The sequence below is a fragment of the Lemur catta genome, chromosome 1 (assembly GCF_020740605.2).
Source record: "Lemur catta isolate mLemCat1 chromosome 1, mLemCat1.pri, whole genome shotgun sequence".
NCBI classification, from domain to species: Eukaryota; Metazoa; Chordata; class Mammalia; order Primates; family Lemuridae; genus Lemur; species Lemur catta.
The window spans coordinates 195730837-195740101 of NC_059128.1; positions in this window are offsets into that span (position 1 = coordinate 195730837).

Genomic DNA, 9265 nt, shown 5'->3' on the forward strand with positions numbered 1-9265 from the left:
TAGCAACAAATCATTAAGTCTGATGATGCTACAAAATTAATATCCATTATTAATATTTTGATATGCAAGTAAATTGGGAACAAATGTGCTAAATTTTAAAAATAAAATTCTGATGATTTTTCCATTGGATATAGTTGAGACAAGTTTAGAGTACTCATTATTACAATATTATAGTCTAAATCCTGTTCTGAACATTCTAGTCAGTGAAATATGTTCTGAAATAGAAATAAAATTATAAATGTTGAAAAGGAAATTAATACTGTTATTTGAAAACAATGTGATCATGTGCCTACAAATCCAATAAAAATAAATTAATTGTTAGGAATTATCATTAAAATGACCCTAGGTGAAATAAATATTGTCCAATCTAATGGAACTAACAGGGTATACACACACATACCGTAGGATATGGTGATGATAGCACCAACACATCTAAAATTGAGGAAATTTATCAAAACACAAAAGCTATAGTCAGCATCCATTTCTATCAGGGGAGACAGACGTTGGCTCTAAAACAAAATAATTCCAATTACAATGAAGGTCTGTTATGCTTTGTTGTGAGATTATTTTATCATCTTTTATCAAGTCCTAGATGAAATATCTTTAAGAACATTTATCATCTTTCATTCTGATTTCATCTCTACCTAACCTCATTCTAATAAATTATTTGGCTTCTCAGATACCTTGATCATTGGAAGAGGGGTGTGTGTATCTCTGTGTGTGTGTGTTTTCTATGAGTAGATCCTTGTAGTACCTTTATTACTACTAATAATAATAATTACTAATAAAGGAATATTCCCATAAATACACTAATTAATTGGAATTCTGGTTAACCACAATAGAATAGAAGGGGTATAAATTGTTCAATAAATGATATTGTGAAAATTGGTTTATATGAAGAAAAATCAAGTGACAGCATATTTACATAAAATATATCAAAATGAATTCCACATAGATTAAACAGAAAAATGTAAAATAAATAAATAAATATAGAAGACTTTTAAAAATCTAGGAAGAACATGTACATGAATATTTAACTTATATCCCAGGTTTAGGAAAAATTTCCTAATAGGGAAATCACTATCTGTTGTGAGGAAATCTTGCTTAGGTTAGTAGATAGTACTTGTTAAAAATGTATGTGAAATTTAAATGCTCCGAAGTAGACCATTAGGCTCACTTATTTTAGGAGGCCTGTCTCCTCTTTTTAAAAAGCTAAAAAAGAATTTTAAAATTCCTAATATGATTTCTACACTCACTGTCTCTCTTGGGTCAGGTATCTAGAGGGCTTTTAAGATCTTTTACAAGCTCTGGGATTCTCTGGAGGCTGCCTTTATGTCCACTGGTCATTCTCACTTTCCTCTAGGATTGAACAAATCAAGACAAACCTCTTCTTATTTCATAATGGTCCCCTCAATTTCTCCACAGGCAGAGGCCAGGTAGCTCTCAGTCTTTAAACCTCTGGGCCAGGGCCTGCTTGGTGCCAGGAGCAGGGAGAGAAGAAAGGGTGGGCTTTCTGCCTGTGTCATCACGGGCTGAGGCAACTGGGTGTTCTTTGAGCTTCCCCTCCAGCACCTTCACACCCTGCGGTTGAGGGCTCCAGCTCATCACTGCATGGGACCTCATGGTGCCTCCTCACAATGAAAATGAAGAAAGTAATGACACGAAAGGGGTAAGAAAGTTGAGTACTCTGATATAATCTGTGGTTCTGCTTGAGGAAGCAGCTAGAAGACCCCAGACGCCCCAAGAGGTTCTGTGGGAGACCTTCTACCCTTCATACGAGGTTTACTTGAGAGAGAGGGGTCTGAATTTGACAGTAGTTCTGCCTAAATACAATGTCACCACAAGAGCCTTGCTTTCCCTGTCCTGCTCTACCACTCTAGGTAGCCTGTTAGGGTCCTAGAATTTTATCCCAGATCCATAAAATGCTTCAAAATCATCCTTAATCACCTACTGTATAAAATGCAATTTCAAGTATAGTAAAGGTATTTTAAGGTTATTGATATATAATGTTTGAAAGTGCAGGGTGCATGAAAGTTGTACATATAAAAGCAAACACTGAGTATACATAAAAGACATTTTTAAAGTAAAAAAAATACTCTAGAAATAATATTACAAAATTAATGAGGAATCAGGGAATAGGTTTCCCACAAATACCAAGCAGAAGTCTGATTGTCTTAATACATAAAGAATTCTTATAAATCAGTAAAAGTAAAATCCATATGAGTCAATGGCATAAACAGATATTTGACAAATGAAAATTAATAGCAACCATAGATATTTAAAACTATTCAAATGAAAAGGAGATTTTTTTATATAGTTGAGCAAAATTATTTTTTAAAATAACTTCAGAAAGGATAGGGTAAAATGGTAAGAACTCTCTTTAAACACACACACACACACACACACACACACGCATATACACACACACACATGTAAGGCCAGGTGCAGTGGTGCATACCTGTAATCCCAGCCCTTTAGGAGGCCAAGGTGGGAGGCTTGTTTGAGGCCAGGAGTTACAGACCAGCCTAGGTAGCATAGGGAAACCCTACCTCTACAGAAAAAAAAAAAAAAATTAACCAGGTGTGGTGGCAGGTGCCTGTAGTTCCAGCCACTTGGGAGCCTGAGGTGGGAGGATTGCCTAAGCCTAGAAGTTTGAGGCTGCAGTGAGCTATGATCACACCACTGTACTTCAGCCTGGGTGACAGCATGAGATCCTGTCTCTAATTTATATATATATACACACACACATACATACATATATATATATACACACACACACATATATAGAGGGAGAGAGAGAGAGAATATATAAATATATATTAATACAATTAATACATACTTACATATGATAAAAAATAAAACAAGATAGAAGGGTAAAAATTAAAGATAAAACTCTTCCCTACCTTTATTCCTTCCCATTTTATTTGCTAGAGATAACTAATGTTAACAATTTTAGCTTTTTTTAGAGATGAATATTAGAATCATAATACCCATACCTTTGTCAACTTGAGACAGTATTTATCAACTGCTTTTATGAAAAATTAGGAATTTAAAACCTGGGCTTCCTGCCAATTTTGTAGGCTCTTATGTTTTTAATTCTTCTAGATTTATTACATATATACATATATGTATACATGTCTGTGTATACAGGTATATGTGCATGTGTGTATACAAATATAATATTTATCACAATTTAAAGAAGAGGAGTAATTAGGCTTCATTGCTTTTCTCCCTCTCACCCTCCATTTTATAAAATTTGTTAAACTATTATTACATTTGTCAGACTTTGTAATATTTAATTCTGTAACTATATTTATTTTGTGCTTTACTTGTAGATTGACTCTAAAAACTAAAAACCAAAAAACATTATTTAAAATATTATGATTTTGTACATATATATCACCGTGAAACCAGAGTGTAGTGGGGCTCATAGAAAAGTTACATTCTTTGTCCCCAAAACATTCTTGCTGAAAGAACACTCTTCTGGGTTTCGAGTTGTCATGGATTCTCTCTAATTTTTTTCCCCATTTTCCTGCCTCTTTCAGTATTTATTTTTCCTTCAGCTGCCCATGTTTCTTGTACCCCAGGTCATCATTATTACTGGAGTTCTTTTTGGTTTTGATGGTAAATCTCGTATGGTCATTTCTTTCATGTGGAATGTTTGAGTAGAAAGCTTTCTGTTTATGTGCATTTGCAAAAAAGATTTTTATTTTCCTCTGGCATTAGGTTGTCAAGGTATAAAATTATAACTTCAATATCATTTTCCTTCAAGATTTGCAAAATCTTCTTTTTTGTGTTCTTGCATACTGTATTGCTCATTACAGTGAGGAGTGATGTCAGCACACACACAGATCTTTGCTGCTTTGTATGTAATGGTTTGTTCTCTCTGGAAGCTTTTAGGATATTTTCTTTATCTTTAGAATTCTGAAATTTCATCAGGAAGTTTTTAAGTGTATGTCTTTTTAAAAAAATTGTATTAATCTTGTTCAGCCCTACTTGAACCATTCCCATTTAAAGGCATATGTCTTTCTGTTCTGTTTTCGTTTATTGTTTCTTTTATTCCTTTTTCCTCTCCACTGATTCCTTCCATTCCTACTGCATGAATGTTGGACATCCTGGATTTTTCATTTGTGACTTCACTTTTTACTCTTTTTGTCCATTCCTTTGTTGTAATACTTTGCTTTTCATTCTATGATACTCTTTACTTTTATCCTACAGATCACTCCCTTAGTTTTCAGTTGTTTTATTCTACTGTTTAATCAACTCTGGATCACAACCTATCAATTAGTCATAAAATAAATTTAATGAGCCATTTTACAGAATAAGTAGAATTATCATAGAGCATGTTTGGGTGTAAGAGGAAGTATTATTTAGTGAAACTTTCTACATATATAGAAATGTATATACAATGTATCATATGTTAAATATATTTATTGGTCAAAAAAGTTTAAAAGCCACTGATTTAGCCCATAATCTTCTCTTTTTTGTCTTTGAATTGTTGGCTTGTCATAGAAGGCTCTTCTTGATTTATGGATATAACATCTTGGCTCTCTCTGAAGATATTAAGTATAACAGAATATTTTTGAAGAACTATTTTCCCCTTGATTTGACTTTATTTTCTCTTGGATTTGTTAATTTATTTCTCTATTGATTCCTTATTTTCATGCTATTATAATATTCCTCCAATATCTGGTGATTCTTGTTTGACTATATTTATGAATTAAGAACTAGTGTAATTAGTATAGCTAGCTTGCTTGGGATTCTCGTACAGAATTACAGGTCTGTTTTCCAACCTCCCTTACATGTGAGATTTAATTTCACACAGTTTGTTGATAGAAGGCACTGCACAGTGGTGTTGATGGGCCAAGAGTATACTGTCCCATGATGCTTTTCATTGCCAATCAGGAGGACTTTATTTTGGGAGTGGGGAACCTTAATGAATTTCATTTCTTAGTCAAATGGTGTATTCTTTCTCGCCATATATTATAGAGGTTTGGCATTATCTTAAACCTGTTCTGCTTCTTTCTCTCAGGATTCAACACCCAAACATGTAACCCTCCACTGGGAGCTGACCCATTGTCTCAGGGGAAATATTCTCTAGGCTTAATCCTGAGGGAAAAAGTCACTAGTCTCCATCTGCTGGGGAAGAAGTAGGGCTACCTAGTCCAGCCATTGTAGATGTAGTGCTTTAATTAATCTATGCACATGACTCATCTTGGCTCCTTGCTGTCCTTGTACTCCCTGACTTTGAACTTTTAGCTTCTACAGAGCTCCCTTGGCTGTGGTTTTTCTCTTCTTTGTTGTATTCTATAACCAGATTACATCTGATTTCTATGGTTCAGGAATTCCTCAAATTCCATACTCCTCATATGGAGTATGTTGGTACATTTTCTTCCATATTAAAAAATGTAATGGTTCATTTCTTTCAAAATTATCTTGTCTGTCTTTTCAGTGGGAACCCTTGAGAAAGGGAAGGAAGTGATGTGTTTGGTTCGTGTCTTAAACTGAATAGGCATAACCTTCCTTGAAGTAAATTTGTCTTTATATAGCAAGAACCTGAGGAGTCTTCTTACCCTTCATTCAGTGACTCTACTTCAGGGAACAAATCCTGAGGGAAATGAGCCAACATGCAGAAACAGATTTCTGTTTATATCAAATTATAAGAACACCACATAATACCTAAAATCCAATATAGGAGGATGGTTAAGTGAATTATGATTTATCCATTTGATAGCATATCATGATATAATTAAGAGTCATATGTCCAAGGTTTGTTCAGATTATACAGAAAATCTTTATAGTATAATGTTGAATTAAAAACTTCACATAAAACTACATATGTATAAGAAAACCACAAATCTATAAACAAAGAATTGTATATATTTATAGAAAAGAACAAGAATCAAATATGTCAAACCATTAGCTGTAGTTAAATCTGAGTGGGGGCTTACTGATCATATTTTCTCTTTGTATTTTTAATAATTTTTGGTTTTATATAATGAACATGTTTTATTTTACATTAGTAAATTATTTAAATATTTTGAAGATAAATTCCATTTTTATATGCTTGGTCTTTGAGAGGAGACTCCCACCTCTATTTTTTACCTGTATCTATACCTCTCTATGGTGTAATAGCAGTTACCATATATCATTTTTAAATTATCTCTTTGTGTGTGTTTCACCAGCACAATTTAACTATAAGTTCTTTGGAGGTATGAAAAATGTCACTCTTTTTTTTAAAAAATAGTATTTAGTATAGAATAGGTACTCAGGTTTTCTTTTTGATTGTTTGTTCATTCTCGGTATGTATTCAGTCTTTGGTGTTTCTGAAGCAGCAGTTCTCAAAGTGTGGTCTGTGGACCCCTAGATGCTACCAGGACACTTTCAGGCATTCTGTGAGGGTAAATTATTTTCATTATAATACTAAGGCTTTAGTCTTACTAGACATAACCTTCCTTGAAATAAATTTGTCTTTATATAGCAAAAACCTGAGAAGTCTTCTTACCTTTCACTCAGTGACTCTACTTCAGGGAACAAATCCTGAGGGAAATGAGCCAACATGCAGAAACAGATTTGTTTATATCAAATTATAAGAACACCACATAATACCTAACACCACAAATAGGCATATTCAATATGCCTATTTAGCATGCCTTAGTATTGGCCCTTTTCACTGTGGTGACAATTGCACTGATTGTACAAAGCAATAATAGTAGGTCAAATGTACCTTAGCATGAGTGAAGTGGTCTGGAATTGTACTCATAGTCATTGTATTCTTCATTGCTACACACTCATAGTAAAAAAAAAAAAAAGTGCCAGTTTCACTTAAGAATGTCTTTGATGAAACAATAAAAAGTACTAATTGTTTTAAATCATGACTCTTGAATATATGACTTTTTAATATTCTGTGTGACAAAATGGAATGTTTGCAAAAAGCACATCTGCTACATTGGTAAAAGATCCATTTCTAGTGCAAGGTAGACCAATGAACTTTAATGTAGCAGAATACACAAAGTTCACTGATCTGGTTTCAGATTCCACATTGCAACTAACCTTTGAGACACTAACACTTGTCAACTTTTGATGTACCAAAAAAGAACATTAATAATAATCTTAAAAGGTTATTAAAGTATTCCTTCCTTCCCTAACAACATAGCGATGTTTAGCCAGATTTTCTTCATATTCTTCAACCAAAATAACTTACTGCAACACATTGAATGCAGAAGTAGATATAAGAATCCAGCTGTCTTCTATTAACTCAGAACATTAAAGAGAATTGCAAACATATAAAACATGACATTATTCTCACTATCTTTTGAATATAGATATTTTTCATAGAAATATGTTAACATATAATGGGTTTACTATTGTTATATTTAAATAAATTAACGAGTAAATATTTTTTAATTATCAGTTTAAATTTTTTAAAGTGGTGAATTTCTAATAATTGTAACCCACATATACAGAAACTCTTTTGGTTCCTCAATAATTTTTAAAAATGTAAAGGGATATTTAATGTTGCCATAGTTTGTTTTTTTAACTTATAATGATAAAATGAGAGGACTTGGCCAAAGTGAATGTTACTAAGGACAGAGGCATTATTTAAGCTAAGATCTGACTGTTCCAAAGCCCTTCCTCCTAAACATTTCTATATTCAACTTTTTAAAACTAATGGTTTTTTTTCCCTGTTCTCTGACAATATCTCATCCTGAATAATTTCTTCCTTGATTATCACTTTCATCACTCTAGCCTCCAGCAGGTTCTGAGTACTGATGGGATGTGTTTATGAGGAGAGCTTTTGAGGAATCTTGTATACATTTCTGAAATATCCTTTACATCCCCAGCAGCTATCAACCATTTTTTCTTCAGTCAGAATTGACTTCCAGTTGTCACACCTGTGCCTATTCAGGCTTTCAGACACTCTATAAATGATTTTTTTTCATTTCTTTGTCTCTTTCGATTTGAATGTTCTCCATTCTTAGTGAGCTCATTGTTATCACAATTGCTGTTAATAGTTGCTATTGTAGATTACAAGTAAAACAGGTATTGTTAAATGGCTTCTATAATTTGCTGTTAATCACTGCTACAATATTTCTCATGCAATATTAACAATCAGTATTGAAATTTCAATATTTCTATATAGCAGTCATTGTGACAATTCAGTCTCCAGTGGTTTGTAACACCCCCTCCCCTTATAATTTCAATTTCCATGTGGGAGTGGAGCTAAATTATCACTCACCAATACAGCTTCTTTCCCAAGCTTTGAACTGTGCAGCTCTGCAGCTACTTCTGGCTTTTTTGGGAGTTTTCTTTTTAGCATTTCTATCCCAGCTGGATCACTTGCTCTCTCCCTGCCAAACCCCTGCCTCTGCCTGGACTCTGGCTTGGCTCTCCTTTGGTGGCCCCGGAGCCTCTGCTGGACCTTATGGACATTTGTAACAACAGAAAAAGGTGCTCCTTCCTCAGGTCACTTGTGATCCTGAAACAGACTCATGGGTGGGTTTAAACTCGCACCCATCCTCACTGCCAAGCCCTTGTGGAGACTGCATTCCGTGACCCCAAACAACTTCTGGGAGGTCATATTGTGTAATGGATACAGAAGTTTTGTGACATTGATTTTGAATACCACCACAATGTTGTGAATGCCTTCTGGACAGTCTCCCACTTTCTGGATAAGAATACAAAGCATACTCTAATTTTCAGAAGAAAATGTCATCTTGGCCACTTTCAGATCTGGTCTCTAGCAAAGGTGTGTTATTTCAATGCAGAATCCCTGTGTGCTTCAAGCATTCGCTCCTTGTGACTTTAGTATCAAATTGCTCTCCAGGTTTTCATAAAAAACTAGATGGTATTTTATTGTGTTTAATCATCAGTCCAGAATGATGCTATACAGCTTAAATAAAATGAATGTCCTAGGAGATTGGCCATCAGTCCTTTCTCTGGACTCTTCTTCTCCCATTTATGCTCTGAGGCATGTACTTGCTTCTCAGTATCAACCCTTGCTTGTCCAGATGCTTCCTAGTTATTTCTTGACCCTAACTTTTCTACACCTGCCCTTCCCACCTCATGACCTTAGTTTTCTCCACCTTTCTCCAAAGAGAGATGTACTGATAACCCTCCCCTCACTTTGGGAGGCCTGGTGTCTTTCCCTCTTGGATACTCTCTTGCAGATAGTCTGTACCACACCTGGACTGTTTTCAGATGTGAATGTAGAGATGCCAAATTTCCATTCTTCTGGATTCTCAAGCCTAGTTAAACTTAGTCC